This window comes from Meleagris gallopavo, chromosome 3 (assembly GCF_000146605.3).
Source record: "Meleagris gallopavo isolate NT-WF06-2002-E0010 breed Aviagen turkey brand Nicholas breeding stock chromosome 3, Turkey_5.1, whole genome shotgun sequence".
In the NCBI taxonomy this organism is placed as follows: Eukaryota; Metazoa; Chordata; class Aves; order Galliformes; family Phasianidae; genus Meleagris; species Meleagris gallopavo.
In genome coordinates, this window is record NC_015013.2 from 5,456,607 (window position 1) to 5,466,430 (window position 9,824).

Below are 9,824 nucleotides of genomic sequence, written 5' to 3' on the forward strand. Positions count from 1 at the left end.
GGCAGCACGAGGTCTGTTTTGCCCTGACCTTCCAAGGGTCCCAACTGCCAGAACACTGAGGATGTTGCTGAAGGCAGAGACTGTACAACAATACTTGATTTGGCAGCTGGCAAAGAGTGATCCTTCTGCATCACATAACGATGTAAAGAGACTACCTAGAAGAAATTTGAACAATAATCACTCAGAACCACTAGAAATTATATACTTCATACCACTATAGCTACACATGTCCCACACCAGTCCTTCCAGGCCTGGAGAAAAGGAGAATGATGCTTAACATCTAAGCAGCATCCCAATCAGTATAAAATATTTTTCTCAGAGACTGGAAAGGACACTGATGACAAGGTTTGAGGTGAAGGATAACACAGTGTTCATAGATAAACGTCATAACTTATGAAATAATTTATCTGAGTATGTCCACTGGAACGAGAATGTTAACTAAAAAGAGCAGATGAAAACAATTTTTCTGCCCATGGTCACTCAGTGTGATAGTGGAAGGAAATGACTATGAGTCACCTCAACATGGGATGGAGAAAAATCTGAAGGACCAGAAGATACAGAGCTGAAGAGATAAAGGCCATTGTAAGCTACTGATGAATGCTGGTGAAGTCATACCAAAGGGAACATAACTTTAATCCCCTTAACACGGAAGCGTACTTCTTGACGTATGACATTTAACATTAGCTTTTAAAAGGTAGTGGAATGCTGAACATTTTCATTTGTGACCATTTCTATTCCGAAAGTAGAGAACATGTAAGAATCCAAACCAGTCAATATCAGATGTTTCTGCATCTATACAATGACAGTTGCACAGGCACCTATGTACATGTTCACATGTAGCATAAATCATTTAATTAAATTTGCACACAAACTCTGTAGGGTTTGTTTCAGCCCTGAGAAAGGTCTCACACTTCGAAAAGATATTTTTTATTGTATTAGTTTGTGTAACAAAAGACTTTTCTCTTTGATCCTTACAGTGTTACACACATTATTTACACAATAGTGCTGTCTACGTACATAACACAATCATAAATTTTCCCCCCCTCCTCTCCTCATTCTCATTTTTTCTCTGACCTACAGCAAATGACTGTAAATAGCTACACTCTACCAGCTAATACAATGTACTGACACATAAAAAAAGAGCAAAATGTTCCAAGTAACCTTTCTAATAATACACAGCTTCCTAAACTGCACTATATATACATATTGTGCATTTGTTTCTATACACGTATACACATACATACAGCCCAAAATCAAAGTGGTACTATTTATGTTTTGTACATAAGTAAACGATAAAACCTTCATGCTGTAAGTTTTTACAGCCCCATAATTTACTCTCTGATGTCTTAAAACAGCAGTAAAATATTCCAGAGATAGCCATAAAACCATGATCCGAGTTCAATCTTCTCAAAAGCTCTGTTTCAACTCTAAGGTTCTGAAGAGAATTATTTATATCTGATCAGTGGCAAAGTTAACATGTGGTCCAAACTTTTCCAAAGGTTGCATCTTTTCTGATTCAGCCTCCCAACACCTGTCTGGGGCTGGATACAAATCATTTTCATCAAAAGGGGCTTGCATCACTGAATGCAAAATGCTTCATCTGAAACATATGGAATTTGGGGGCAAATGAAAGGAAAGTAGGGTTCTCACTGCACTTGCTGTGGATTTCTGGTAGGATGTGGATTCGGGGGGGCCAATCTTATAGCAGAGGTTGTCACAGCACTCTAGAATTCATTGCTTTCAGAACATGCATCTCTTGTCTTTCCAGCATTGCACCAACCAAAGGTAGCATATCTGAAACGTGGTAAGGTGTGAGGCCTCAAATTTATCTGCAAACAGGAAAGCTGGGAGTGAGAATCAGAGACAGCCCCTGTATCTGCAATCCTGCCTTGCCTTACCACAAAAGGTGTTTAAGAATTATTTGGGTCTCAAGTCTACAATCCCTGCAGCCAGCTGGAACTTTGCGCTTTGTTCAGTAGAAGTACAAGAAGCTCAGACTTTGCAGAAGACAAAATAATGAATGAAAGTTCAGAATATTGTTAGAGGGAAGATTAAGTTTAGACCTCTTACCCCTTAGACCACTCTCACAATTAACACAGTGGTTACACGCACAAATTAATCAGAATAGTTTTTATTCTGCTTTTAACACTCAGGATTGGAGTAAAGATGTCTTCCTAATAAATATCGTAATACTTTATCAGCAGAGTTCTACAGTAAGCATGTAAGTGGGTGTTACACATTAGAAAATAAGCGTATGGAAATTGGCATGCATTCTTACATATAATTCTGTGGTGAAAACCTGGGATTTTCATTCTCCTAAAATTTATTTCTTTTCTTCACACAGGCAGCTGTCTTAAACGGTGAGAAATATTATAGTCAAAAGCTGTCTAATGACTCAGTTACTCAATTATTGCTTCTTTCTCCATCTACAAGGAATTAATTCACATCAACAACTATGTTTTGTTTGTTTGTTTTTAAATCTAGTTTCCAGAAAAACAGGTTTCTGCCATTTTATTTATTGATTTAAGGCTACTGAAATGCAAACAGTCTTAGTAAACACAAGCCTTAGTAGTGTCTGAAAAAGGAACTTTAGGAGGCTTTTCAGCATGTTTCACATTAACATGTTTTGAGTTTGTTTTTCAGTTGTAGGTTACCCTCAGCTTGGAAAACAGCAAAGATAGTATTTATGAAATTCAAGATTTCTGGAAACTTCTAAGAAATGTAACATATCAGTTGCTGACTTGGGAACACACTTATCTGTCTATCTTTAAGCACAAGACCTCACACCTCTACAGAAAACTTCAATCAAGTAACTAACTTTGAATACGTACCAAAATCCTCTGCTAAACGGGGAAGGATTTGGACTGCTGTAGGGAGCCACTGAGAAGTGGCTGCGAGGACCTTACACCTGCAGTGAGGCTCAGTTGATAACCACAATATGGTTGTTAGGGAGGGTATTTTAATACCATGAGCACTCACACAATAAAAGTGGATTAAATGAAATCAGACATCACGACTCTTTCCTTACTGTTGTTTCATCTTTTGGAGATGCAAGGAATTGAATGAACTGCTCACCTCAGACTTTCTGCATAAGCCAATCAAGGATTTGTGTTTTGGGTACTAAATAAGAGAGATTTTAACTAGTGAAAACCTAGGGCAAGTAAGTAAGTAACTGATCAAAGCTACATCCTTAGCAGGAAAAGAATGATGCAATTAGGATACAAATTCCCAAGTCAGCCTCCTTAGTATTTTCAGTAACATAGCTTTGAAAAGCTGTGAGATCGCACTGAGCCATCTCGTAGGCTGGGGCATCAATGCATTTCAAAAAAGTTAAACCCACTGCGGCAACTATGAATTGGTCTGAAGTGTTCAACTGCCCATTCCGTGCATGTAAATATTGTTGTGCAATGCTGCAGATATTACACTGAAAAACTCAACTGTCTGACTAAGAAAAGACTGCTTCGTGATTTCAGTGAAGAACTGAGTATTGTTCATTAAGGGAACATTTAATATTTCTGGGTCATGATTGAGTGAAATTCTTCTCTTCTCATGAACTACTGCATCACAGGGTGTTAAATTAAAAGAATTCCCCAATAATGCAAATCATTTAGATTACTTCAGCTTAAAAAAAAATAATAATAATCAAACTTCCCACACACTCCTCAAATGAAAGGCAAAAAATCACAAGAATTTCGACTATCATCTGCATGATTTTAATCATAGCAAAATAAATCTTATGTAGTTATTCCTACTCCTTCCTCACAAAACTCTTCATACAACTTTCTCATGTCAGGCAGTTTACTGCATACACTCTCTCTGCAATCTTTTCTCACTGTGCAATATACACTAGTTTTATACATGACCAAACAACACAAGCCCCTACTTTCAGCTGGAACTTCCATATACTTTTGTCACACAAATGAAACCAAAAAAAAGCTGGTTATTGCTTCCTCTGCTAATTTAACGTCCCTGCTTACTTCGGATGGGTGACTGGTCTATAGTCTCCGGTTACAAATTCTTACACAAGTCAGATAAAATGCAAAATGTATTTTAAAGAAGTTGGATCATTTGCTGTGTGAAACTTTTTCAAACTGTTTTGAAGACTACAGGTCACATTTCAGACTCATTACTGCTAACAGTTCCTAACGTACCTTCGCTATAGCAGCCTACGAGGTTAACTTCAACCCTTTTAACTATGGATCAGCTGGACTTCAGAACAAAGTACACCATTTTAATATCTTTGTGTAAATTTCTGAAATCTTGAATAAGGCTACTGTTGCTTAGAATAATTCATTTTGTGTTTGAAAAATCCCTGCAGAAATTCACAGCACTGACAGAAAAGTACCATATTTGACACGGTTTTCTTTTCTCCTCTCTGAGGACCGTTATTTTTTCATATATTGGAAGAATTAAGTAACACAAAGGACACAGTGCCAAATGTTCTCCTTGTATCACTTTTTTCAAAATTGTAAATCAAGTTTTCTGCTCCTCTTGATGACTTTTTCAATAATATTTTACACCAGAGAAGAACTTTCTGCTTCTTCAACTGTTCCCAGTGTTCTGTAAATGACATGTGAGAATGTGATGTGTGTTAAGCTCTTCTATCACCACAATATTTGGATTCCTACTCACATATTCAAACAAATTTTGTGAGACTGAATTTAAACCAAGCCTGAGTACTTGTGACTTTCTTAATTGACAACTGACTTCCCAGATATTAAGTTTACAAAAGTCACTGGAACATTAATAATTATTCTGTCCTGAACTACAGGTACTTGTTTTCCATTTAAACTTGTCTTCCTGTAAACATATTTTTGCAGAAAGCAAATGCAACCTACACATCCAATCAGCATTACCGCAGTACTTTAAACCTGCTCTTACTCAAAACTAGTGCCCAAACTATTCCTGTATGACAGTATAGTGACAATGGCAAGTATTTTTCCATAGGAGCTTCTTTGCCTTTTTAAGTTACAATGGGGAGACCTGCTTTTTTCACAAATTTCTGTCTGCTACGTAATAAATAACTTACCTCTATAAACCCAACCTTCAAAGATACCAATGGGCACCAGTGAGGCATGATGGATGTAGCTCATTCTGACATGACACTGTTTACATTCTGTTCCTACTTAAACACAGTCCTAAGAACTAACACATTTCCCTTCTTCCTCTGCCCAGAGGAATCTATATCTGGGGTAGCATGTCTGATTCCAGCACATTTAAAAGCATACAGTCTTTTTTCCAGCTTTTTTTTGTTTGTTGCTGTCTTTGTTGTCCGTTTCTTTGTTTTTAAACACCGCTGAGAAGCTCTTATCAGCTTAATGCTTCCCTTTCACTACTAGTTTCATCTAGTTTCTTGCAAGTTGTTTTTCCCCTCACTGGGACTCCGGTGAGTTTTGTGCACAAGGCTGCAGACACACAGAATATGTGGGGGTGGTGGGGGGGAATGTCACAAAGAGATGACTAAAAATGCCAGTATTTCAAGCAAGACTCCTTTCCTTTCCTTCTGTGGTGGACCCTCTAAAACAAGTGTCCTCTTTCTCCCTTACCCAGGCTATTCTTGTGCTGCTCTGTCTCTTGATGTTACTGCAAGCCGCATGACTTGAAGAAGTAGTTCCCAAAAAGAAATGCTCAAGTGAGAATGTCACGACCAGTTCACCACAAATACTGCCATTATTCATAGTTATGCTGAATTCTTCCTGCCCACTGTAGATTACATCATTATGCAAAGGCATGACTTAAGACTACGGGGAAAGACTGGCAAAAGTCCTCTTTAAGAAGCATGCCAAATTTCACCAATTCATTTCATAAACAAAGCATATGCATAAAGATAATCTTTTTGCATCCCAAGTATTTTCATGGTAGAAAGAGACCAGGTATTTGTTCCTGAACTTCTGTGCACACATTTCCCTGACTCACATTTTCAGAACAGAGGAGACTAGATCTTATAACAACAACACAAACAGCTCTCTTTTTCCATAGCTTCATTCACCACTGTGGTCACTGCTCTTGGCAGTGACATTTTAGAAGCTGAAAGAAGAGAAAATATAACAGAGTCGACTTTCAGATTTATTTTTTTTTTTTCTTTTGAGCTTGAATGCCATCCTCATTCTTAGAGTACTTATTTAAATCTTTATCAGCCCATTTCTTCTTTGCTAGGATGCACGCAGGGATACAAGCTTATAATTTGGAAAACAAAACAAAACAAAACCATACACTAACAAAATACATGAAGAGGGGAAGATCTCTTTCCAGTTAGAGAAGAGACAACAGCAATCAGTGCATCACCGTGTGAGGACACAGTCAGCAGTGACACACGTATGTGAGAATGAGCCATGCGTGGCTAGGAGCTGGACCCAAGGGCACAGCATTGGGGTGACCTCATGGCAGTGATTTCACCCTGCTGCCCAGATCAGGAGCTGGGGGGATAACTGTGGTTGACTTTGGCACACAGACTGCATCAGGAACCGTACGAGGCTGTCATTACACTGGTACTGCCATCTGAAGGAGCTAGGGTCAAACAGAGTAGGTAAAGGGGTACAGGGTAGGAAGAGGCTATGCTTAAAATATTTTGACACTGCAGCATGCTGCCCATAAGCTCCGCATATCGCTTGGAAGGCAGAATGAGGAGAAATGAATGTGTACCAAAAATCCTCCTAGTACGTCTATCTTTCCAGCCAACTAATAATCTGGTTTAATTCAGCAACCTCAGAAAGGCTGCTGGGAGCTACAGAAAGGGAAAAACAGCTTTGAGGCTGTGTTGATAATATCTATGGTTAGTTACATCCCACCCAGATTTGTCATCCTCTAGCCACGCTTACCTTCTGCTAGTTAAACTCAGCAATGTCCTCATCAAAGAAAAAGGTCCTCTTTACAGTGCCTGGAATTGTTATTTTGCCTCTTCATCTGAAGGTTGTATTGAGAGCTGGGGGCTGTGCTGCACCTCTGCATATGCGGAGAGCCCTGGAGTCAGGGGAAAGGTGAGGAGGAGACAGTCAGAGCAACATGGATATACATGAATACGAACAATTGAGCATACCATGAAGGAGGCCTGCCTACAAAGCATACCTGGAAATTAATATTTTGGGATAGCAAAAGAGCACACTGCTCTGAGGTTGTCTAGGACCACCCACAGGGCTAATAAATTAGGGACTTAGGAAGAGATGAAAGAAGTTGCTTATGCCAAAGGAAAGTAAAAATGTGTTTTGGAAAAAAAATAAAAAAAAAACACACAAAAACAACTACCATTTTCTTTCTCCTCCCATTCCATTTTCTTTCTGCTGCAAAGAAAAAACCTCACCCATGGTAATCCTGCTATGTAAGATCCCTATGAGGAGTGGAAGGACAAGAACAGGGGGATGCCATTTACAGCAAATCTTGGATCTTGTTCTGCTTGATTTCTCTTTAGCTTTCTTCCTTCTTCCCTAAGACTTTAATTATTATTATTATTAAATTTCTTTAGACATTGCAGGAAAAGCTACAGAAGCCACATCCAGGTTTAACTCCATTCCTCTTCTCATTGCCTCCATCTTCAAAGTACTTTCAAAATGCAGGAAGGCAGCACAGGGCAGATGTCAGTCCCTTGACCTGTCTGTCTGTCCGTGCCCTCTGTCTGCCCGCAGGCAGGCACAGTGTGATTTGTTGCCTGCTGGTTTCCATGGCAATGCAGCACACTGTAAAGGCAAGCCTCACACAGGTTGTTGGGTTTTTTTGTTTTGTTTTTTTTTCCACAGAGGTGCACAAAATAATGGAGCTAAGCCCAAGACACATAAGGAGTTACCATCACCAGATTACAACAGAGCATCTCCTTTGATTTCCCATAACCACCTTTTTTTCTCCTCTTTAGTAACGTCTATTTCTAAGCAAGCACTGAAGAGCATCATTTCAAAAGCTCACACATATGTGTGTGTATAGAGTATAGCTGTGCACACACTCAGACAAGAGAGACCACACAGCCTATACATGGTCAAACTGCATTTCTAGTGACCCCTCTTTACCCTCTTATGTCTGAGAGAGTTTCTTAAGGGCTTTCCTCAGAACCACAAAGCCGGAGCTTTAATTCCTGACCTATTTCCAAAGCTCAATGAAAGCCAGCACAGATGTACACTCACCACAGAAACATCCTGTGATTTTGTAAAGCAATTTAAAAAAAGAAATCTGAACTTGCAAGGCTAAGCACTCTGAAAGCTCTCAGATAAAAAAAAAAAAGTCATTACGGAGAAAAAGAAAAATCACTTATCGTTTGTTTTAATGTTTTTCTTTTTAAAAGAAAGTAATTTTCATTAAATGAAAGTGCTTAATGGTCCAAGGAAAAATCTAAGTGTATTCAAAGTTCCAGCATAGGTGCAGTACCTTACAGTGAATTGTTTCCTAAACTTCTGCACGGGCAGAAAGTTCATGTTGCACAGCACATCCCTCTGCACCACCAGCTTCCTATGGCTCTCCTGCATGAGTCCACCATGCTCCCCACTTGGGCAAGAAGGTGAAGGTCCTCTAAGCAGGACTTGCAGCATCCTTTGGAGATGAGCATGAGCCTCTAAATGTAGGGCATGCAGCATTACATGTAAAGGCTTGAGATGCACACAGCAATGTGAGTTGTCATTCAGATTTCTGGAAGAGGACATCACAGACTCCTTCAAGATGAAGCAAAGAACTGATTTGCTTGATCCATGAAACGCTGTGGCAGTCTTGCCAATATTACACTGTAGAGAGCTGCTGCCGAAGCTGAGTGTCTGACTCAACCCTCAAACTACAAAACATGAGTGCTAAAAGACCCAGAAAAGTACAACCATCTTCCTCAGATGCCATGCAGACTAATGTTGCCTGATAAGCCATAATTGACACAATGATAACCAAGTATCTCATCTGATCATATAATCTTTTTTTAAGCAGCGTGGCAACTTTTCCAGCTATCCACACTTACTTTAAACACTTCACTTTAAATGCAATGAAATGAACTTTAAAATTGGCAGTTTAGTACAATGAAGCATTTGCAAGGGCTGTAATGTCGTCTTCTCCTATCACTCCTAATCAGCACCTGTAATTTGCTCTTAATTCAAATTATCACCATACCGCTACCACGGAGGAAACAAATGCATCGTTTGATTCTAAAAGATTAAAAATACCACTCAAAAGCTAATTGGAAAAACATGAGCACGTAAAACACAACAATCGCTAAGTTTTCTCACCTGGATGTGAGAAAGTAGACTTAAATGTAGGGAAAGTTTCCCAAAAGCTTCCTCTCCTCGTTTCACATGCAGTACGGACAGGCATGCCAAACCCCAGAGCAACAATCCCACTTTGGGGGAAAAAGTAAACCACATGCTTTCCATAAATAGCCCTCTCCTCCTTTAAACAAACCCTGTGCAAGCAGGCTCTGAGTATGTTACAGTTTAAATATTTTGTTAACCTTCCTCTCAGGAAAGGAAAAAGCATCCCTGACAAACATCTGCCCCCAAACAATTTATACATGAGTGTGGCTAAAAGGCAGCTCTCCATCTGCTGAGGAAGAGGTACCCTCAATTAGGTGCATCACAAGAAACAGCCTTACTGTGTGAGAAATGAGGAACAGCAATCTGAGGGGAGAGAAGCAGGTTTCTTTGGATGGATTATGCTATTTAATTAATTAAGTCACATACCAGCATTAATCCAAGCATAAAGGCGCACCAGCCTTCCTTTTAAAACCTGGGCAAGGGGAGATTAAAACTACAAGGGCGACTGCACGGAGCCTTGCATTCACTGCGTGAATCCTGGGTTGTAAAAAGCAGCCCACATGCAGTGCAGTGTAAAGAAGCAGAAGCAGAGATAATCAGATCAGGCACTAAAAA

At 39.5% G+C, this 9,824-nt stretch overlaps 1 long non-coding RNA gene across 2 annotated transcripts in view; it reads right to left on the reverse strand.

Annotated features, from left to right (window-relative positions):
• LOC116216417 overlaps positions 1-9,824 on the reverse strand; it is a 182,793-nt gene that overhangs the window by 53,611 nt on the left and 119,358 nt on the right. For both annotated transcript variants that reach the window (XR_004159102.1, XR_004159103.1), the window contains exon 4: positions 6,819-6,960. This is a non-coding gene — a long non-coding RNA (uncharacterized LOC116216417). The remainder of the gene's footprint in view (positions 1-6,818; positions 6,961-9,824) is intronic.